The sequence below is a fragment of the Myotis myotis genome, unplaced genomic scaffold, assembly GCF_014108235.1.
Source record: "Myotis myotis isolate mMyoMyo1 unplaced genomic scaffold, mMyoMyo1.p scaffold_m19_p_5, whole genome shotgun sequence".
NCBI lineage: Eukaryota > Metazoa > Chordata > Mammalia > Chiroptera > Vespertilionidae > Myotis > Myotis myotis.
Window position 1 is genome coordinate 13,312,991 of NW_023416357.1, and position 24,541 is coordinate 13,337,531.

General features: G+C 43.0%; 1 pseudogene; it reads right to left on the reverse strand.

Annotated features, from left to right (window-relative positions):
• Positions 1-4,241: 4,241 nt before the first annotated feature.
• Positions 4,242-22,828, reverse strand: LOC118655940 (annotated as a pseudogene).
• Between the last annotated feature and the right edge of the window lie 1,713 nt (positions 22,829-24,541).

The following is a 24,541-nucleotide window of genomic DNA, read 5'->3' on the forward strand; positions in this document are numbered from 1 at the left end:
TACTCCCGAGTTACTAGTTTATAAAGAAAGTCTCTAGAAGTAGGGATCATGGAAAGGACCATCCTACAGTTAATCTTAACTGAAATGGCCAATGAAATGTGATGACTCCAACCTTTGACATGACAGTGAGAGTTTCTTCTGCTCTTCAGTACTATTTCTCTGTCTCTTAAGTTGGTGTCTCTGGTTCCACATTTTCCATGTCCAACTAACTCATGTCCCAGCACCTCCTCTCTCCAGTTTGCTGCCCCATGTCCACCAGGGAGCTAGGAAAAAGATCTCACCATGATTCTGGAGGCACTGATGAACACTTATGACCACCACAGAGACCCTTAAAAGTTAGGGACTGGAGTGAGGCAAGTGAGGCTAAGTCATTAAAATCTGAATATTTTACTCATCATGAGTTCTTTTTTAATATTCAATTTTATTTTTAAAAATACTGCAATAGGACATTATTTATCTTGGTTACTGAGGTTTTTTTTTTTTTTTTTTTTTTTTTTTTTTTTTTTTTTTTTTTTTTGCGCTTCTATAAATTCATAGCAAGTCCCTTCTTTGCTACAAATAGAGGGAGGATAAAAAATATCACAGCTTTGACTGAAATTTTGTTTCATGTGAGAGCCTTAGAAAAAAACAGCATTTTGAGACAGGTAAGGGTATACCTACCACCTACATAAATATTGACAGAAAAGAAGATACTGAGAAACACGCCCTGAGAAGAAAGAGAAGATACAAAGAAGTTCAGTTTGAGATTGAGATTTCTGAGGGGCAAGCTGTCCAGATGCCTTTCTGTGTCAGCACTGCCTAGAAGACAATGTGTGTTCAGTTTCCCCGGTGGCCTTCCAGGTACATTACGAAGACAATTAAAACCCATATCCCAGACCTACACAGCTTTCAGTGATTGGGCTCAAGTTAATCAGTGGGAATTGAATGAAACTGCTTGTTCAAGTAACACTGATAGAACTCTTGATGAGCAAAAATGGAAAACTTGACCACCAGTCTTTACTTCCTTTCCTGAGGAGCACTGTGGTGTGAGAGTACCCTCATTCCTCCACGCCAGAGTTTTATAGATGCTTTAGAAAGATGTAATTGGTAATTAATGCCAAATTTACACTGTGGATATAATGGTTTATAAGTCCATGGTTTGTATTTTGCTGTATAGAGCTATTCTTAAGTATTTTCTCAACAATAAGCAGTTCATTCCAACTGAATTAAATTCTTTTTAATGAATCCATTTGTTGTTCTTATATAATTCTAAATTATTGAAATTCTTCAGTATTGATCCATGAAAAACTGAAGTAATATGATCCAACAATGTAAACAAAAAAAGAAGCTTATTATGTTTTGAACAAATATATATATATACTAGAGGCCCATTGCAGGAAGATTCCTGCAAGAATAGGGCTTCGCTCCAGCCTCTGCCGCCTCGGTTCCCTCCCGTTTCCCGCTGCCTCCCGCTGCTGCCCACCACCCACCCTCCAACTGCAGTGCCTCAGCTCCGCTCCCGCCTCCCACCTCTGCCGTCTTGGCTCCGTTCCTGTCTCCGCCGCCTCTACTTTGCTCCCTTCTGCAGCACTTGGCTTCCTTCTATGTTGTCTTCAGTCTTCGCTCCCAGTTGGTATATACAAATTAACCGCCATCTTGGTTGGGTTAATTTGCATATAGTCGCTCTGATTGGCTGGTGGGCATAGCGAAGGTACAGTCAATTAGCATCTTTGTCTTTTATTAGTGTGTATATATATATATATATATATATATATATATATATAATTAGAATCCCATGACAACTCCATAAATGCCAAATAAATTGATTTGGGTAAAGATCTAGGATACTTTCCATTTATCAAACTGCAAACAGATAGCAATTTAACTTATTTTGATAATTGGTATGATTTTTCTTTTAACTAATCTTTCCCAAAATGTATTCCTATGTGGATTTCATGTGAGTGTGAATCTATAAAATTGACCCAGATTCTCTCTCAGCAGTAGAATTGATCTTTTTTTTTCCTGTGTCTTGTAACACACATTTGTGAACTTGCCTGGTATAATTGAAAAGAAATTCTTCATAGACCAGGATTATTTGCTAAATGTGTTTCTCTTTGAACATCAGTGGACTATACACCTAAATGCGGGGTGAAAGTGAGAGAATTTTCTTGACCATGATATTACTTTAATCTTGCCTGTTTCATATTCTTTAGAAAACCCCAACATCCCTAGAGCATTCCCACAATGGATACTATCACTACACAATTAGCTATAACATTAAGAAAAGCCCAGGTTCTGGAGGAACTTTATAAGATTCTTGATACATAATGTGCTATTCTCTGAACAAAGTTATTTGTTATTTGAAACCAAGTTTTCTTAGGGACTTGTTCCTATGGTTCCCTCTGTGTCTTCAGAAGAATGAGTTGGCAAACAAACTTTACTATAGCTGGCGGTCATTTAGCGCTACATTAAATGACTAACCACAACTGGTGGGCTAGCTTTTCCCCATTGCCTCCCTGGAGATAATTAGGGTCTTGGAGAAATGTGTTACTGTCTGTTTCCTGGGTCCAGCCAGTGTGCCTCAATGGTTGAGCATTGACTTATGAATGATTTGATTCCGGGTTGGGGCACACGCCCAGGTTGTGGGCTCAATCCCCAGTAGGAACTGTGCAGGAGGCAGCGGATCAATGCTTCTCTCTCATCATTGATATTTCTATCTCTCTCTCCCTCTCCCTTCCTCTCTGAAATTAAAGGGATCAAACTTATTAATAAGGAGCCCTGTTGGCTCTTGGGGAAAGAGTTCTCTACTTATAATGACAAATGCTACTCTAGAAGGATATGACAGGCAAAGGAGGAGAATGAAAGAAGAGGTTCCCCAGTTGGGTTACCAGCTATGAGAGAATGTGTCATTAGCACCTGGATAGGGTTTGGAAGGATGAGCAGGAATTCTGCAGGAGGGAGGACCTGCACCCAGCTCATTGTCAGCAATCTCATACTTCACAGCTATGGCTTATCAGTGACCTCTAGACAATCACCCGCTGGTGCCTGCCTTCCTTGTCCATAAACAAAGATGTGCCTTCCTGGATGTGTAAGCTGCTCTCACCTCCCACAAGGATGGCCCCTCATACAAAAACCAGTTGCCTTTGCTGAAAGGTGGGGCCAACCCTGAGGTACAAAGTGCACTCCAGAGCCCCTCTTGGAATCAGGTTGAGTCTGAGACTTCATCTGAAATTGTGCCTTTGCTTGGCATCTGCTTCTCCCAGATTGGCCCCGCCCACACCATGCCCACCTCAGTGAATCACTGGGCCTGCATCCTTGGCTCAGGATGTCCCGGGAGGACCCACCTCAGACAGAATATATCAGAACAAGAATTCTGGGAGGGGCCACAGCAGCTGCGTGGGTCAGAAATTGTACAGGCCTTGAGAGATCTTTCTCAGCATCATTCACCCTCCCCCTGCTCATCAGTGACGTTCCTGGTGGCTCCAGTGAAGGGGAGAGTGGGTGGGGCCAATGGAAAGAGATGCTTAAATATCTCTGTTTAACTTTCTTTGATTCAAGGCTTTCACTTGGTCCACTGGAGACTTTTCAGAGCTTGTATGTTACCATTCTGCTTTCTATTACAGAATTCTTTGTTTTATAAACCCACCTCCTAACCTCTCCCCCTTAAAAAAAATACCCCAAAACACCCAATTTCTTCAAAGCAGCTTTTTCCATTCTGTGGATATAGAAAAAATGGTGGCAAGTCAGAAACTTCTCCTCTCCGATGGTTAGTTTATCTTTTGGCACTGGCCCTTGGAGATCAGAGCCAGAATCAGATAGGGCGCCTCTGGTCCTCCCGGAGTCGTTCAGCACTTACGTAACACCCTGGCCGCTGTGCCAGGCAGTTGCAGGCCGGCCACTGTCTTGATTTAATGCCCTCCTTCGCTGTGGTCCATTTGCCCAGGCTCAATGAGCCATAAAAAACAGATCCTCCGGCGAGCTGACAGTCTCTGCTTCAGAAATGTAAGGTCAATGGGGAACCTACAACAGATGATTCTCTTTTTATTCAGTGTATTACGAGGAATGGTCATCAGAATTAGTGATCCATTTTAGGGGAAGGTGGGTAGAAACTTGGGCCCTTTACACAATTTCTCTGGGTTTAAAATAACAATTAATCTAAACTCTATTCTTCCTCTAGCTCCCTCTCCTCTTCCCTCTTTCCCTCCCTTCCTATCTTATTATTATTTTTTATTGAGAATGATATTTAATTTACTCAGTTTTCATTACAGCTGAAACTCTGGGAATTCAAAATTAGCATCCTTGCCCGTGAGCTTCTTATAGACCCGGAAACGGTTTTAACTTTGTGCTCCACGTTGTTCTGCTGCGCTTTGTCCAAATGCACCCTTATGAGCCGGCTGCGTCCAGCTTCACAGGGATTCCCTTGCCCACGTTTCACTCGGGAAAACCAAGTCCTCCAGGATGGCGTGCACGGTGGTCAGGGTGCGGCTCCTCAGATGCTTTTGCTTATTCTGTCTGGCTCTTTGCCCGTTGGCTTCGGCAGAGTTTTCCTCTGAGCGATAAAGACCAGGTGCTTCCCACTGAGTGTTTTCTCCAGCTCACGCGCAGCCGGACTTGAATTTTTTGGAAAGACTTGAGTTGAAGAACCGGAACAAAGATTATAACAGCTTTTCAACCACCCCCAATTTCAATTTCCTTGGCTGCTGTGATGTTCAGCTCCCATAGCTGGGCCTTGAGGTCCGAGTTCATCTCCAGCTCCAGCAAAGCCTGGGAGATGCCAGACTCGAACTTGTCTGGCTTCTTGCCATTGGGCTTCACAATGTTGGCGCTGGAATTGAACTTGGCCTTCTCCTGGGTGAGCGCCGGCCTGAGGAGAGGCCTAGGTCTCTGGAGAGCTCCTCAAACTTCGTGATGGAAAGGCCCTCTCTATCCTGAATTTGACTACAGCTTTATAATTTGCTGGAAGTTTCGAGTGAATTCAGAAGTGAACTTACAAAAGTTCTATAAAAATTTAAAAAATCTCTTGGCAGCACAAGCCTACAAACTCTTCCATGCAAGCCATTCTGAGCTACTGCTCACCTGCTGGAGGCAAGGCTGTTAAAGGCCTCCAGCTTCAGGAGAGAACAGGTGCTGGCCCTTCAATTGCAAACTGTCTGACTTCGGGCAAATGTAATCCCATGAATCTCAGTTTTCTCAGGTGCAAAAAGGTTATAATTATGCCTCCTGTGCTGAAAAGGAAAGAGACATTGCTCTAGCATGTAACTAGCATATAATCAGAGCTTAATAAATGACAGGCATCATCATGAGACAAACGCATAAACAAAGACATTAGGGCTGGGAACAGGAAAGGAAAAGGAAATCTTTGGGGAAAGTAGGGCTTAAAAAAATGTAGTCTTCTTGGAAGTGGGGTTGAAATGATTTCTTCAAGTCTATCATTGGGAAAGAACCGGGTGTGTGGATGTGGGTGTGTGGGTGGGAGGAGTGGGGGGACAGACCACAGCCAGGTCAGAGGGTGGTGATTATTTTGATGGCCTCTGCTGAGAAGGTCAGCAGTTCAGAGTTGCTGGGTATATCCCCCCCATATACATGGAATTCCCCCCACTAGCAATGCTCAGCTGAATTGGGTCAGAAAACGGGAGTTAACATTAACAACAACTCTTTACCTCAACACAGCTTTATCCCCAATTCAGTTTCTTCTCCTCCTCCTCCTCTTCCTTCTTTGTATAACCCTCTATGTTAGGGAACTATTTTTAAAACGCTTCTCCCTGTCAAAAAATAGAGTCAACAAGTGCTTCTTGGGGCATGTTAAGCAGACGGTCTTCCCGAGGCCAGGATACAAGTGCTGTTGTTGCTGTTGTTGTTTTATGACCTCATCCCATCCTGCCTGCAGTTGGAGATTGGTAGCTGACAATGCAGAGGGCCCTGTATGGGGATTTAGCCAGAGTCTAGGTGTCTTGAGCTGGAGGCAAGAACAAGAATGACCTAAGAAGGTGAAGGATGCGGGAGAAGGAACTTCGTTTCGTCTGTGGAAGCTGCACTAAAATGACAACTCTTGCACAAGCCTTGTCAGCACACACATGTTCTGATCCTCATGGTGGATGTCAGAAGTGTGGGTGGAGTGAATTTCTTGACAAATTTCTCCCTCTTTAACCCTACCTTACACAGGCCCCTCTGCTTCCCTTTTATAAAAATCAGAACCATTCCAGAGGGGATGCCCTAGAAACCGGCATGTCCTCATTCCTTTACAGACAAATTTGAAAAGACTGAAATACTGAAATACCCATGAGGGGGAAAGGGGAAGAGAGAGAGAGAGAGGGAGAGAGGGAGAGAGGGAGAGAGAGGACTTGAAAATTAATCACCAAGACAATGGTAAAAATTCAGCACTAGAAAGTCTGGCTTTTTAAGCCTCTTCCTTTCCTAGATTTAACTTTTTAACAAGAGAGGTTAAAACATAGTACTTTAAAAACAGAATTTACAAACTAAGTTGGTAGGATAATCCTAGCACGGCTATGCATTCACCTCCCTGCCCCCCATACCAATACACCTGAGAAAATGTTTTGAATAAATGCACGTAGGTATTGCATCTCTGGACAACTTAATGTTAGGGTGAAAGATCACCTAAGGTTAGTATCACAAACTGGACAATGATTAGTACACCTGAAATTGATTTATACTATCAAATGGAGAGTAATTTTAGTAATTAATACAACTGCTTAATTCCCACATAGTTGAAAACTTGTCGTGTATTTCTCATTAACTTGTAGTGAAAATGGTAATAAAACAAGAAGATCTCAGTCTGAACACAGATGTGATTTTAGTTGATATTAAAGAGTAACCTCATTAAGACCCACATTTGTTAATGACCTTAACTGTCACAGACATTGGCTAAAGTTTGAGCTTGAGTCAGGGTGTATGTATTGATTTATAAACCTGTTTTGGATTGTTTTCCAAGCAAAGTAATTGTATTCAGCTGCAGAATTCAATCTTTGAATTCCAAAACTTTGTACCCAGAGTCAGTAAATGTCAGCGGTGAAGGTAATGGGACGTAGAAATACAATTCTCATCATGGAGGGATGGGTGACGCCATCTCGCAGTAGCCAGGCCTGTGAGTCTGGTTTAAGCAGATGCTCAGATTCTCTGTGTGGCGAGGCTTTGCCAACATAGCCATGTCTAGCAAGACTGGACTTACTCCTTTCCTGCACTTAAAAATCTTATGCATTAATCTCCTGTGAATGTTTTAACGAATTACCACAGATGTGGTGGCTTAAAGGGATGCAAATTTATTCTCTTACAGATGTAGCAGCCAGAAGTCTAAAATGGGTCTCAGCAGGTTGTGTGATCAAGTGTGGAATTCTCTCCAGGAGTTCTCTGGGGGAGAATTTGTTTCTTTGCCTTTTCCAGGTTCTGGTGGCCACCTCTATCCGCTCTGCCCGTGGCCTCGTGGCTCCTGTCTCCATCTTGAAAGCACATCGCTCCAGTCCCGGTGTCTGTCATTACCTTGCTTTCTCCTTCTCTGCCTTCCTCTTACAAGGATACTGTGATCGCTCTTAGAGCCCCGCAGCTAATCCAGGTAATGCCCCATCTCAAGAGCCTTAACTTCCATCTGCAAGTCACATTTTTCGTAGAAGATGACATTCACAGGTTCCAGGGATTATTTTGTTTACCACATCTTAGAACTCAAATTATTAAGTTTGACCAGGATTACCACTATGTCCTTTTTTTTTTTAATTAGAAAGGGAGTTATAGAGAACTTTGTATTTTATTTAATCAAATCTCTTAAACTAAGAAAATAACATGCTTATGATTAAAAAATTTAACCAATACAAAAGGTGTGCCAGGGAAAGTGAGGGCCTTTTACTCTATCTAGACTAGGTTGGCCTCGGTGGCCAGTTGGCCACTGTATACTAGCCCCAGACCCTTCCCCAGAGCTAACCATAGTTACCTGTTTTTCAGGTGCCCTTCCAGAAAGTTTTCACATATATAGTGTATATTTTTACCATGAATGAAAAATGATATATATGTTGTTCTGTTCTTGAACTTTCCAGTTATTTTATTTGGAACTCTTTCCTTGTCAACACATTCAATTTCATCTTATTTCTTTTAACTGTTGTGTAGTATTCCATTGAATGGATGTACCATAATTTGTTTAAACATTTAAACATATATATATATATATACAAGAATTTAGATTAGTTCCAGAATTTTCTTTGCCGTTACAATGTAATCTACATATTTATATGTGTATTTCTTTATATATGTCAGTAGTTAGTTGCTGAGCAACATTCCATTATACTACAAAAAGCAAATTATACTACAATTTGCTTATTTTCTTCCCGTTGGTAGACATTTGATTGTTTCCAGGTTTTTACTATTATGAATAAAGCTGCTATAAAAATTTGAATGTAAGTCTTTGTGTGGACATATTTTCATTTCTTTTTGGTAAATACTGGGAGTAATTGGAATTGTTGGGTCATGGGGTTTGTATATGGCCAACTTTAGTAAATGGTATCCAGTAGTTTTCAGAAGGGGTTGTATAAATTTACCCACCTCCCAGCACTGTGTGAGAGTCCAGCTGTTGCATATTCTTGCCAACACCTGGCACTTTTCCATGTTAGCCATTCTGATGGATGTATGATAGTGTTTATTTCATTGTACTTTCAGTTAGCATTTCCCTGATCGTTAATGTATTTGAGTGACTCTTCACATGTTTACTCACCATTTGGTTATCTTCTCAATGAATGAGTTACCTGTTGACATGTTTTTCTTACTGTGCTGTTGGTTTGCCTGTCTTATTCTTACTGATTTGAAGAAGTTCTTTACATATTCTGGATCCAACTTCTTTACTAGCTATATGCATTGAAAATTAACTCCCTCTCTGTGAGTTCATATTCACTCTCTTAGTGGTGCCTTTTAATTAACAAAAGCTCTTAATTTTCATCAATTCCAGTTTATCAAACTTTTTCTTGTCAGTGTGCTGCTGTATTATTTTATAAAATCTTTGCTGTTTCAAGGTCAGACTGATATCCCCTTATGTGATCTTCTAGGTATGTAAGTGGAATCGGCTCTTTTGTATGATGTGAGAGGGTAAGATTCATTTTTAAAAATATAACTATTCAACTGACCCTGTACCACTTACTAAAGGACCATCTTTTCATTGTGACTGTAATGTTACCTATGTCAATGAAATGAACACCAATTTGTGGGTTTGTTTCTAGACCCCCTGTTCTGTTTAACTAGATGTGATTTGATTTAGGAAAAAGAAAGCATGTGACCTTTCTCTCATCTGAGTGCCTTGAAGCAAATTTGCACCATCAGAATAATTCTGTTTTGATCAGGATATGCCTAAAGAGTTATTTTGAGTTCTTGCTCCCTTCAGGAAGATGAAGTGCTTAAGTTAATCATAATTAGATTCTCTGATCCCTTTTCAAGATCTTTGGAAGAAATAAGCCAGTAACAGCTGTAGAGTAGAATATCCTGTGAGAGCTTCTGCCTGAGAGAAATGAGGGCTGGGCCTCTGTCAGTAAGTCAGGAGGCTCTTCCAGTGGGTGTCGGACTGTTTCCCCAGCATTCCTCCTCCTATGGTGTCCCAGCATATGTCTTTCTGGCTCAAGATAACTTGATGGTTCAAGCCAGTTTCAAAAACCCCATCTGCTCATTTTCACCTTGGCTTGTTCCGTGTGCCTCTCCCTCCAAGGCCGCTCCCCTGCTTTTGGTCTCTAGAAAGTGAATCCCCTGTCTGATATCTGTGAGAAAGCCTCTCCTAACCCTGGCAGCCTTATTGATCTTCCTCCTCTCTGAACCAAGGGCTGCTATTATCTTGAATCACCTGTTTTGGCCTTTGTATCATTACTAAATATTTCAAAGGTACTTGTCTTGTCTCTCAAGCTGAAAGCGCAGCTCTGCAGGAGGTCAAGGCCTGCTCTTACTCAAAGCAGTTGATCCATAAATATTTCATCTTTGATGAAGGGAATGGTGGGCATGGAGGCAGTTTGGTGGTGGCAACTGGGAGTCACCTGCTTTGGGACACGGAGAAGGAAACAGAGGAAGGTCTGATGCCTTCGGGGGAGCCAAAGCCCTGTCCCCAGTTTGGATGCCTGGTGGTCTTTTGCCTCTAACATTTTGGTGTCAGATGATGATGACTGAGAATTGCCCTAAACCAGGGGTCCTCAAACTTTTTAAACAGGGGGCCAGTTCACTGTCCCTCAGACCGTTGGAGGGCCGGACTATAGTTTAAAAAAAACTATGAACAAATTCCTATGCGCACTGCACATATCTTATTTTGAAGTAAAAAAACAAAATGGGAACAAATACAATATTTGTATTTGCATTTGGCCCGCGGGCCGTAGTTTGAGGACCCCTGCCCTAAACACTTGCTTCATATTTCCAAATGTTTGGATCAGAAAAGAGACCCATTTTCACATGGGATGGGGCGGGGCATGACCGGGGTGAGGAGAAGACAACTCGGGTTTGAGAAGGAACTTCTCTTTGTTTTTTAGCTGGAAATGGAAGCAACGCTGGTGTTCTCCTCCCTTTCGGAAAAAAGCCTGCAACCAGGGAAGGTGTGGGAATATGAGGGACAGGCCAACACCACCATCTCCAGGCTTCACAAAGCCGCATCATCAGAATAAACAAACCATCACACCTGCCGGATGAGACGTCCTTTTAAATAGATGCTAAACAGGATCGGTGTCATGTGCCTTCAGCATAATGTGACAACTGCCTGAGCTGGCTGATCTACTCGGAAAGGCTGTTGAGTCGCAGGTTAAGCGAGACAAATATGGGAGGACATTCCTGTTGTTTGGGGATTTTTGTCACTTGCTCCTGACAGATGTGCTTCCCTGAGGTTTCTGGCAGAATGGAAGGAATGACCTGAGACTGGAAAAGTTGGAAAAAAAATATTGCCACCCCAGTATCCTCTTATTTAGTGACTACTAACAAGTGTGCAGTATAAAAATAACCCCCCTGGTGTAGTTTTTGGGAGCAATTGGAATAATTTGTACTCACTTGCCTGCTGACAGTGGTGGGTTTGCTGTTTGTTATGGGAACATTCCAAGGAACCCATTAATCGCCCATTGGATACCTCTTAGGTACCAAATGGAAATGAACAGAAATAAAGTTTATGGCATAGTGCAGTTCTGATAACAAAAACCTGATGACTCAATAGTTAAAACCTTAAATTCTCTCAGCATTCTCTGAGTGGAGAAGAATTTCACCCAGGAAGGAGCCCAGGCCATGCAAGTCTTCTTGACGTTTGCAGGCCTTGTCAGAACCTTCCATAGTTCCCACCAAAGCTAAGTCCCACTAAACTGGCTTATAAACGTTACTCCTGGCTGTTCAGGGGCCACTCCTTCTAGAGTGCTCCTGCATGCACATTAAGTTTTTCTTCGGTTAATTTGTCTGTTGTTAATTAATCCGCAGCCCCAACCACTCAAACATAAGTTGACACAGGAAAAGGTTTCCTCCCAACAGAAGGATATGAAAAATCCAGTGGGGCAGTGTTATAGTGACAATATAGTTGTGCTGAGGGGTAAAAGCAATACGTAGTGATGGAGTAGCTGGCACATCCTCCTTTCCTGCACAAACTCTCATCTCTCATTGCCCTATCCTTTGCCACTGTGGAGTACTCATCAGTCTTTGAAACACCTTCAACACCACTTTTTCTCATATTGGTCCCTCTTCAAAAGCTCCAAACCTTTCTCTCTGCTAAGGATCTCCTTCTGATAACGTTTAATGGCTTTATCTTGACAACTTCTCTATTGCTTTCTGCCAGACAGTATTAAGCACTCCTTTCTGTGTTCCCTTAGCAATGTGACCATACAATTGCCCCATTTGCGTCCCTATCCACAGCTACCCACTCATTTAGCTATCTCCCCGTTCTTTCATGTATCCTTTGGCCCATCCATCTACTCATGTTCTTGTTCATCCAGCACTCCTTCCATCTACCTATGGAAGAAATATCTATCTAAACCCTATATGTGCCTAAGCCTGGATTTGACCTTCACATGGATCAGATTGATTTCATTTGGTTCCAAGGCCACAGAGTAGACAGCCAATTCCAGAAAACACCTCCAGAATGCTGCTTGTCATCCCATGTCAGGTTTTGTTTTAATCCTCACCAGAGAATGTTTTTACATTGATTTTAGAGAGAGGGGAAGGGATAGAGAGAGAAAGATCAATGTGTGAGAGAAACATCAATTGGTTGCCTCACACATAGGCCTATACTGGGGATGGAATCCACAACCTGGGAATGTGCCCTGACTGGGAATCAAACCCGGGACTCTTTAGTGTATGGAATAAAGCTCCAACCAACTGAGCCAGCTGGCCAGGGCTCATGCCAGGTTTTATGTTGGCTTGGAAGAACCCATCCTCAGTACCTTCTCGCTCGCTTGCCCTCTTGACCAACAGGGAGCTGAGAGAGAAATGCTCAGTTTGAATTTTAGATTAAGAATCTGGAAATTCTAGGGCCTGTTTCTTCTGACTTAGAGACACCTAGAATCAGTGCAGGGGAGTCAAGGTCGGGGCCATCAATGGGATGCAGTTACTTCCGCTGATTTTAGCTTTAGGATGGTTACACGTGTGCAGAATCATGGATATTTTACCACCAAACTGATATTCAATTACCTTTTTTTTTATTTGTAGTCTCAAGAACAAATGGAACGTGGTAAGATAGAATGAGAACAAAAAGCTTTAGAAAGTGAAACCAGCACTTGGACACAGAAACACCACAAACTCCCAGTGGTTTCTAACTCAGAGTTCTCCCTTAGGTGCACTCTGTCATGGAGATAAAAAGAGCGCGAAGGAGTCTTTGACTCTGCTGTAAAATTTTCTTTATTGGAAGGGGCTCGCACTCTAACTCAAATGGTGACACCGTAACCACCGTGCTCCTCGTAAAACATTCTCTGGCTCCTGCTAACACTTGTCAAACCAGAAAGGTCCTGGCTCAAAATAGAACCCGAGGTTTTTTCCTGCTGATTTCCAGACTCCATGTGGCAATTGGATGCTCATGGTTGTTATGAAGAAAAGGTTCTGCCTTCGTGGTAGTAATTTCAGCCTGTGTTACAGACATAAACATTTTCACTAAAAGGCAGGCATTTTTATTTGTTGAGGAATCAGGGTTCTTTTCTCTGACTCTGGCACCCACTACTCACAGCCGTAAATCAAGTGATGCACAGCTCATTTTCCCCTTCTCAATGGAGGTTGGCTCTCTGACTATTCCATTCATTAGATGTGGAGTGAGAGAAATGCACACTTCATTTTCTTTGTGGCCACAACCTTATTTTCCCTCTTCGGGTCTGAAGAAAACCAATAAACCTTCTATCTTCAAATTTTCAGAGGAGTGCTTTCCATCTAGCTGATTCTCAAATGCTTTTAAATGGAAAAAAAAGAACTGAAAACAGGCTGCTGTTTGGGTGATTTGCAAGCTCTCTGAAATTACTGTTTTTCTGCTTCACAGACTCAGTGATTGACAGTGCCTTCCCCCAGATAGTCAAACAGCTGGCATTGGCCAGGATGATGCCACTCGAAATTGCTCATCTTTTTTTTTTTTTTTTTTTTTTTTTTTTTTAAATGTCAGTTACTACTGAATGCAAACTAGAATTAATTTTTCATGGGCTAATGGTCTTGCATAGCTACAGTGTACCTGCTGGGTTTATGGACTTTGTAAATAACTCTCTCTCTCTCTCTCTCTCTCTCTCTCTCTCTCTCTCTCTCTCTGCCATTCTTGGTCTCTTAGGAATTTTAGTTTTTTCATGCTCTTAGCGCCTCCTCATATCTGGTTTAGTTTGATAAGAGCAGATCGACTAGCCAACCTGGGGTGTGAGAAAACTCTTTGTAGATGGGGTCCAGTGGTCATAGTCAGCAACTGGTGCATTGGACTGGAGCTTGAAGTTTCAGCACAGGCCCCTCTGTCCCCTAGCTGTGTCCAGGGTGAGAAGCCATAGGCCGAAGGCCCTGTAGCCCATTGTACCTCTCTGTAGACCAAGTTTTCTCAACCTTGACACTATTAAATTTTTGCCTGAAATAATTCTTTGTTGTAAGGGGCGGGGGGGGGGGGGGGTGTGCTGTTTGGATTCATTGTAATACATTTAGCAGCATTCGTGCTTTTTTATCTCCATGACAGAGCGCACCTAAGTGGCTTTTATCCACTTCTCCCCCATGATTGACAACCAAAAATGCCTCCAGGAATTGGCAAATGTCCCCTGAGTGGCGAGGGGATTGTCCCCAGTTAAAAACCACGACTGCAGATACTCTACCCTGTGCTCCTCGAGTGGAGTTCTCCAGAGAAAGTTGGGATGAATGAGAAAAGAGGAAAAGGAGATGGCGGAGGAAATCAGAAATGAGATGAACTCTGGGGTGTGGTAGCCTCTGCTGAGAATCCAGACCAATGAATTCACTGGTCACTAACCCTGGCTGTGCGTTGATATAACCTGGAGAGCTTTACAAAATACCCGCTGTCTGAGCCCAGTCCCAAGATCCTGAATTAATTGGTTTGAGGGAAGCATCCTGTGTGATCGTGTGTGCATGGAGCATAGCAGGTGGTCCAGTATTTCTCAGGCTGACAAGCAGAATATATTAGATCACTTACATAAAGTGTAAATCACCCCCTTCTCCCAATTCTGGGAATCGGATTTACTTTAGGGCTCAAGCTAAAGAATTGCAAGAATCAGGAAACCAGAAACAATGAGGATGACAGGGAACCAGGGATGGCATTTATGACCATTATACAGAGTTCTAATAAGTATTCAATGAATGCCAACAACCACAGGAAAGAAGCACAGGGTAACCACAAAACAGATGGGACAAGCAGAAAGCATAGTAAATTGGTACACCTAAATTCTACCACATCAAAAAGAATATTAAATGTAAATGGACTAAACACTCCAATTAAGAGGCCGTGGCCCTTCTGATTTGTCCTAAAGTTCAAGGACCACAACTCCAGCAGACTGGGGAGGTAATCAGCTCTTTATAGGCAAACCAATCAGAGAATGCGTTAGCTCACTCATCAGCAACCGTCCTAGAAAACAAAAATCCCCTTGTCCCAATGAACAAGCCTGAGGACCTTCAGGAGGGGTTCAGTGGGAGACCTCAGCTATGGTGGTCTGTGCAGAGGGACGCCTGACAGGCTTGAAGAGCTTCATTCTTTCTCAAGCCCTGTCAATTAAGGGGTTCATCTGTGAGGTGTAGATGGTCACATCATGGGGACATCATCATCATTTCTGGATGTAATTCCATGTGTGTTTGGATCCACCTGCCCCTTGTCTCACAGTGGCCGTGGGCAAGTTAAGAGAAACTCCTTTAGGAGTAAGTTGGGAAATTACCATTAATAATAAACAACTTAGTGTTTTTCACTTTAATTTCTGTACTGAAAATATAATCAACAGTGAGGCAGTGAAGTATGATTTTACTGATCCAGATAGCCTCTCCAACTCCAAAATCTCTTTCTATCCAGCCTAATCCTACACCAGAAAGCTCATTACTAAATACTATGTACTGTCATTGACACTGCCTATTTATTCACTTAAACACTGTACCTGACTCAGGGCAGCAAGGCCCGTATGCTGGTGTGGAATCCTTGATTACTGATCTCTACAGTCCAGTTTGCTCATCACCATAAACCACAGAAGCGCCTGAGGTCACCTAGCATGCAGCTGTGCCAGCTTTGTCTCTCAGACTGCTCCTGGCACCTGCAAATAGCCCACAACCCCATGTCTTGATTCTATTTTGAAATCTGAGATTACCACAAAATGAAACAGAACAGAATGTGTATTTCTAGCGTCACCTCCTATCACAGAATGAGCAGTTGAGAAGTTTCTGAAGCTGCGGTCTCTCTGGCAGGGCAGAGGAGGCATTCATGCTTCCTGGAGCCTTGTTTACTTCTCCAGGAGGCCGCATAACACACCCGACACTCTCCCTTCCTCAACTGACTCGCCACACTTCCCACACATTGTCTTTTTATTTATTTATTTTAACCCAAAGAACACTCTGTTCCCTGCTCTCATTGTACTCACGTTGGAGGAGCCACAGCAAGTTGTTGGACACAGGTGGCTATTAATAAATCCTGGATAACAAGCACACAACTCAAACCAGGGCTCCCCCCCCCCCCACCTGGGAATTAGAAGGTTGGAAGAAATAATGCCATGCTGAGGAGGTTGTGGGCGGGACATCTCCTCACATAAACATTAAAAATAAAATTAGAATAGACATCCCATGATTCCTCAGCCAGGCAGAAGCAAAATAAGTTGCAATTATTATCCCTAAGTTCTCAGGCTTGTCTCCAAAGAATGACTTCATCCTTCCCAAAGGTCACCCTTATAGGTGTCCAGAACCAGGAACTGGGGCCATGTGGGCAATCACATCAACCAGACTGTTTGGCTTTAAATAGTCAGGGGTCAATGATGAGGGTCAGTGCCCAGGGCTTATCCTGGGAAATGGTACTAGGGAATTCTGGAATGAGTAGGATTGATTGAACTTGAAACTGTGATGTCTAGCACCAATTTGTGTTTAAGGATCATAGGCAGAGCCTGGGCCCAGGAGCCAACCTGCATAGTTTCAAAGTCCTACCACTTACTGACACTCATAAGTTGAATAACCTCCTGGGGCCTCAGTTTGCTCAACTGTAAGATGGGTGGAAGGTAGACTATACTGTACAGTTTTGTTGAGAGGCTTAAGAGAGTTAATGCACGTCGTTTTAGAACAATGCTGAGCACAGAGATGCTCTGACTGTTAGTTGCTGTTGTTATTTTCACTATTTTAGAAAACCTGCACCCATTTTTATTAAGAAGCAACATGCTTCAGTGGGAAAAAAGTTTGGAGCAGGGCACTGGGGACCTGCAGTCCCAGTGTCCACTCTGCCTGATGTTCCCCAATCTTTAGGAGCCCATGCTGTCAGTCTGTAAACTGGGAGTAACGATGCCTGCTTTATGTGTGGATTTCTGTGGATTGCTGGGAAGATAGCATTAGACGCAAAGGATCATGGCCTAAGCAGACCGAACAAGGCCTAATTTTTCTACTCCCAGTCTCTATTCAACCTTCTCTCCTTCCTGCCAAGTGGATCAAATCCAATTCAGGCGTCAAATTGGATTGCAGAAGGTCAGACACTGAGATGTTAACTCATCACACTGCACCACTATCCAGCTCACTGGGCCAGCATTTTCTGAATTACTAGCAATCTCATGAGTTTATTACAGAATCCCATTTTAAATTTATGTGGTTTGGCTTGGCATCTCTGCTGTGACATATATCAAACATCAAATATATCACTTGCCACCCTCTGACGCAATGTGTAGCTACTGGCTATTTGTCAGTGCATGACAAACACACCTCTCCTCATTGCTCTGGAATGGAGAGTTCATCGATTCTAAAGATTCGTGGGCCTCAGGCGTAGGAGATTAGAACTGACTCTTTCCTGGAGATGGGGATAGGGCACCACATTTACAGCAGGACCATTGGCTGAGCTGAGCAAAAAGAAGAAAGAGAAGAAGGTGAAATGCTACTCCAACCCCAGTTTACACTGCACACGCCCAGGGAAAGAAAGCACGCTCACTGCCGATGCAGCCCAAAGCGAGCGTCCACCACGGAGAGTCCCGTTTATGTAGAGGCAGGCTGATTCCAGTTCATCCTGTGAGGTTTCCAACCCCCACATGGGCCGGCATTTTGCTTCTATCTCTCCTTCATCAGTGGATTCCCTGCTGGTGCTGTGTCCTGGACTTGTTTTGTTCTCAGTACATCTTTCTTTCCCCCTCAGCAAAATAGAGCAGAGTTGACAAGAGGTTCTGATCATTGCTCCCCAAACAAGAAATCCCTGGGGCTGAACTGTGGTCACTCTACATGGGGGCATGAATGCATTTCAAGGAAACCCTCTCCAAACAGATGGCACCAGATGCTGTGATTACAGCAACCAGTCATGCAGACAGGCTGCGTGGAGCCGGTGCTGATGGCCAGGCGGTGGGAACTTTCCTGAGGAGCCCCCGTGAGGTGAGAGGGAGCCTGATCCCCACTCTGCTGCTGCTGGTCCTTGGGAGAAGTGCAGAGAATAAGCACAGAAAGGAGGGCTTTCCGTTTCACTCATTCATTCACTCAGTCCTCAGACCCCAGCTGATATTCGGCCAACACATGTCCACGTGGGTGACCGGTGTTTACAGCCACCATCTGTCTGATGGGTCTGTCCTGACTGTTGCTGCCTTTGCTGTACCCCATGTTAATTGTGAGGGTTGCCCCATTAATCGAGTGGAGCACCCCCTGTTCTCTAAGCACTCTGGAAAGTACAGGAATATAAACATGAGTGATTCTTGTCCTCAAGAAATATATAAATTAGAGGGGGTAACATAGTCACTTAAAGAAAAAACTCACGGCTAAAGTTGATCTAAGCAGTAGCACCAGGGTGCAGTGTTTGAAGAACAGACGGAGGCTTCTAGAGCAGGACACGATGAGTGAGACCTGGAGGAAGGAGAAGGAGACAGATTCACGAGAGAGCACGGCCCATGTGAGAAAGGGCAGTTGTGGAGGGTGGGTTAGTGCAGCGGTACGGAATGGCATGAGCTGTGCCTGGGGAAATGGTGGATAGCATAAAAGAACGTGAATTGATTCTTGCAATTTCCTTGCTCAAATTTTTAAGCAGCAGAGTGACAAGATCATATGTGCATCTTCGAAAGTCCTCTCTAGCTTAAGAATGAAATAACAGTTAGATGAGCCAAGACAGGGAAACCAGTCAAAAATGCCATTCATTCATTCATTCATTCATTCAACAAATATTTTTTGGATGTCATATGACAGGGTAGGTGCTACAGATATAGTAGTAACCAAAACAGTTTATAATTTAATGAGAGAGTTGGGCTTAAATAAATAGAAACCAAATTAAATATATATTTATAAATTGTAGTAAATGCAATCAATGAAATTCCAGCATGTTACATGCATATATGGAGGGGTGAGGGCTTCATTTCAATGGGTGAGCAAAGGAAGTCTCCCTTAAGGGAGTGGCATTTATTCTGTGACCAAAAGGATGAGTAGGATTCATCCTGGCTCCTCTGCTAAACAAGACAGGGCTCAGGGAAACCAGCTGGGCAGCTGGTTCGGTTGTCCCTGGCAGGGACGAGGTGCTGGCTTTGGAAATGTGGGGAAGCTGATTGGAGATGTATTGCGGAGATAAAGTTGGCAGGACAGCTGCAGTCTGGGCAAGAAGAGATGAGGCTATGAATCAATTCTGTGGGAGGCAGCATGGATTTGAAAGAAGGTTAGAAAGGGAAATCCATGGGGCTTGGTGATGAAGAGTGTGGGGAGGGTAGAGCCTAGGATAATTTCCAGTTTTCTGGCTCAGTACCTTGGACAGACAGAGGCATGATGAAGCATAAATGGGGAGGGGGCAGGGGGCTGATGATGGCTTCAGTCTCAGGATGTATCTGAGTTGCCAATGGCACGTCTAGAGAGACATGTCTAACAGGGAGGCAAGGCTTGGCCTGGGAACTGGAGCATGTAGGAGCCAACGTAGGAGGGTGAACGAGTTCAACCAGAATGTGGGTAAGATTTGGGCAAAACCACTGCTGAGCCAGGCAGTGAACGGACCCTGTGGTGCTAAGCATGAGGGCGAGAGCGAGAGTGAGACAATAATGGTGGTGAATTAATGATTGCATCATGGCAGCTCTTTTTACTTCCCACGTGGCCCACAGTTAGGGGCCAGTCTCAATTTAATGCACTTTCATTCTTTTCATTGAAAGCCCATTCCTAATTAGCAATGGCTACCTCTGGGGAATGAGATTAGGAACAGATGGTTGAGGGGAGAATTTTATTTATGTGATAAATTCTGTATTTTAAAAAAATTTTGTTTAGCAGCAACAACATGTTACATATTTCTTATATAAATAACAAATAAATGGTGCGCTTTTAAGTACTCAATTACAGGAGGACTGGGCTTTCCCTCGTCTGTTACACAAAACTTATCTGCCGCAAAGCTTAAAAGTTGACACTGTCACAAGACTTTTCATACATATGTTGTTTTTTTAACTTTATTTTTGACACTATTATAGATGCCCTCATTTTCCCCTCCTTTGCCCCCCTCCATCCAGTCTGAGCCCGCCCCCCAGCCCCCCTCCTTCCCTCTGGCCATCGCCGCACTGTTGTCTGTGCTTATGGGTTATGCATATATGCTCTTTGACTAATCCCTTCACCTTCTTTCATCCAGTCTCCCTCTCCCTGCTCCCATCTGATAGTTGTCAGTCAGTTCCATGTATCCATGCCTCTGTTTCTATTTTGTCAGTTTATTTTGTTCATTAGATTCCATATATACATGCAAATATTGGTACTTGTCTTTTTCTGACTGCCTTATTTCACTTAGCATAATAATCTCCAGGTCATCTATGCTGTCACAAAAGGTAAAATTTCCATCTTTTTTTTTTTAGAGGCAGGCAGTATAAGAACAAAAATTACTCTGCCCATCACATCAGAGTTTTAGTTCCTTAATTGCCAGTAGGTGAGTTCTGCTGAATTGGAGGTGACCACGGAAGAAAGCACCGGGATATAGCAGCACCCCATAGTCTTTGCCGATAGCTGAGGGCTTGTTTAGGGTCATCCGTTCATCCCACAAATGGACAGAGATGCTCTCCCGCACAGAGGGGCTTCTCTGAAGCTACTGATTGAAGAATTCTTTGGGTGGCAATGGATTGAGTGGAAGTAGAGGGGGAGAGGAACCTTGCAAATTGTGACCAACACTGAGATGCCACCTGGCCCTGGAGTGTCAGCTGCACATGGATGGAGCCTTTGTAAATAATGTTTCCCTGTTGTCTCTGTGTGTTTAAATGGCCCATTGAAAATCAAGAAAAGAGGCTGTAATGTTTTCTTTCCCAGTGAAATCTGGAGAACAGTCAGATCTTTTCATCTTTAATGGAGGATCATTGATTTGTGTATGACTCAGGGAAACTTACCCACCAGACTCACTTCTCCAACTCTGCTCAAGCTGCTTGTCGTTTCCTTCCTGAGGTCAAGGATTGTTTTGGTATCTCCTTCCCTCTACAAATCACTGGAGCATAATTAAGAGATTGTGGCTGATTACAGAGTTCCTTTTGCTATGGCTATCACTCAGTAACATTCTTAGAGAAAGACAAAATGTGCTAATGAGATTCTTTTAAGAAGCAAGATAAAAGGAGTTTTTGCAGAAAGGAACTTAAAGAGATGGGTTTACCATTGAATAAAAGCGATAAGAGCAGCAGGTGGGATCAGCCCTGGTTTCAACTGGAGTCTAGGATTCTCTGATGTGACTGTTAATACTGCTCTGTTTTAGTTCAATTGCATGTTTTATTCTTAAACAAAAAAGAAAATGAAAGAAGCCACTTTAAAAGTAGATCAGGGTAAGAAAAAGGAATTAATTCCATCCAATAAAAGCTGACTTTTCTCTTTGAGCCAGCTGCTTGCTCTGTGCCATCTTGCTGTATAGGGCCCCACCTACTGGTCTTATAGGTTAGTAGGGGGAGGGGCAATTGATGAATTAAGCAAGGCAAAAGAAAATAAGCGCAAAACATTTTTATGTGCACCTGTGCCTTAGTTATATGATTTGTCATACCTTAGATGCACGCTAATAAGCAAATCTCTGCCATCTGTGTGACAGTGCTCTGGAAAACTGAGAAAAGAGAGGAAAAATAAAAATTTAAAAATGTCCTTTCCTTCATCTAATAGAGAGATAAATTCACTCAAGATGACTTTTAGATCTTTCTGACACTATTGAAAATTTAATGAGCTGCTTAGTAAATGAAGGAGATAAATTTAGAAAACTAGAAAGATAGTAAACTTGGACACTTTATTTTATAATTGCATATAGGAGTCAAGGGTTGTATGCTTACTTCTGAGAAATGGGCATGTTGTATTGAATAAGGTCAACCAAATGGATAAGGCATTAATTCCGTCCTTCTGATGATACTGAATTAATGCCACCTTGCGTGATCCTGAATCCACAAAAGCTTGCTCAACTTGTTCAAAGATTCTTCAGGTCTAGGTCTAATGTAATGGCTGGTTAGCAAGTCATCAGCCTGGTGAACTACAGGTCCATTTATTGCTGCAAACACTTCTTGGATGTCTCCAATCTGGCAAGTAATTGATTGGATGCTACAGATTCAGATATTTCTTCATGCCCAGGTATCACTAGACTACTTAAACTTTTCAAATTATAATCACTCGCTCAGTTACATGAAAATCCATTCTTCTCCCCAAGTATATGTGGGAAGCCTTAGGAATTTCTTAGCTGTTTCCCAATCTCTCTTGATTGTCAGGTCAGCCACCACCTAGTTCAGCACACCATCGTGCAATCCACTCTGTTCCCATGATGGGGGCATGCTTGGTGCTTGCATAACTAAGGTTGGGGATGGTTACCCTGGGACAAAGGACTTGCTTCAACAGTATAGATTCAAGTTGACAACTTTTTTAAAACAGAGAACTTCTCAGTCTTCTCATTTCAGTCTCTCAAGAATCCCACTGATGAAGCCTTGGTCAGAGGTTACAAATGGCCCCATGGAATCCAACAGGTTCATGTGTTTGACCGCTCCCAGCTCATTTCACCTACCCACATATCTAGTATGGATCCTGATCTGAGTGACTAGGTCATAGGTGCTGCCCTGAGAGTGTTCATGTTCAAGGGGCTATGGGTCCACCGGGAAGTGGGCTACACAGTGCTGCTCTCGAGCATTAGCCTCCAAACCTCTAGCAAATGCTGCCAAATCCTTCTCCTTGAACTCCTTTGTGTTCTGCTTTAGGGCGCATCAAACTAACAGTCCTTGTGGTCATGGTCAAGTCTTGGTTGCCTACCTATTGTCATCACCTTTGGACAGGCACTTACCTTGCCAGGGCACTTGGCCTTTGCTGCTGATGGCATCGCCCCCTTTTCCCTCCTGCCACTGAGCCATAATAGCCATCTGTCTTAGACAGGCCAGGGCTGCCCAACTGTCGCTGCTCTTCTGGGTTCTTCCTTCCCTCCACTAGAGCAAGTTACAGAAGGTCATCTCACCCACATTTTAGTTTTTGCCCATTTGATCCCCCAGGAACTAGGGGAGGGGGAGCAGTGCTGGTGTCTATACTCTGAGGCTGGTTGGGCAGATCTCACCCCTCTCCTTTTGGAGTTCTTGCTACATTTATTTTAGAGAATTAGAAAAAAATGCTAGCACAGAGCCAAGCAGTGGTTCAGGCTGTTCCCATGTTGTATGCCTCATGAGCCAACATTCCAAATGCTGCCTCTTTCAAAGCATATTGTAGTGTTTCATTTTTTTTGTGAGAATCTTGCCAGTGTTCTGTATTATCTCCAAACAGTATCATGAATCACCATGTGGCTTTGGTCCACAAAGCACCATTCACTGATAAGTATAAGGTACAGTGTCCTAGTATTTAGACTGAATTTATGGCCCCAGAGTCAATAATTTATGCACTTATTAATTCCACACTTTTTTTTAAATCTACTATGGACTAGCCAAGAGGTAAGGAGGATGAAATAGATTTGAGACATGGCTCCTATCTTCTAGCAGCTTCCAGTCCAGATGGCTAAGTTCACATTGAAATATTTGACATTATTCCTGTTCCCATTCTCACTAGCTGAGTGACCTTGGACAAATCTTTGACAGCTTCAGTTTTCTCAGTGAAATGAATATTAAAAACACCTGTCATGGGTGTTTCCATGAATTGTCGGGTAGAATGTGTTCACATCTGTCCACAGCAACAGCAGAACTGGACTGAATGGGGGAATGGAAGATTTTCCAGTATATTCTCAGGAGGGACTTCTTAACCATCCAAGGTGACCATGACACGTGTGCTGCCTCTCTCTACAGTGAGCTCTCATTCTTCTGGGCATTCAAGCTCAGACCAGGTGGGTCTTGGTGGAGATGGCGCAATGATGTAACAGAACTCCCCTCTATCCCCAAGATGCCGTGAAAAATAGATGAATTAACAGTGCAGAGTGGACTTGGTCTATGGTTGGGTTCTTTTGAACTAACAGACATTCACTGGGCACCTGCTATGTGCAGAAGCCTGTGGTGTTGCCTGGAGGCAGTGAACAGGTAAGGAGAGTGTCTTCCTCTCCTCACTAAAGGGAACACTTGGTTGAGGAGATGAACACATATATAGTACAAGGGAGTGAATCAAAAGGCAAAGAAGAGTACTGAGTGAATCCGTGAGGACACCTGGAATCTAAATCTCTGGGCATTCACCCTGGGGCAGGGTGGTGTGTTCGTCCATATTTCTTATGAGAAGAAAAACAATTCTACTGGGCCTTAGAGCAGAAGGTGCACTGTAAGCGCTAAAGTGAGTGAGCTAGATGAGAAATGTGACACCACTGTATTCTTAAACTTGAGATAGATGGAGCCTATAAAAATATTCTGACCCTGCAGTGTTGACCAACTTTTATTATAAAGCTATTTAAATAGAAACATTTCTTGGGATTATAGCATAGCATACTTATAAATTATATATGAACTAAACTATGAAACCAATAACATTCCCATATAATTTAATTTTCTTTGATGGGTAATGTTTTCTTGAAACTAAATCGCTTCCAATGGACTGAAGAGTAGATTTATGGTTCTTTCTTATCAACTTGTGT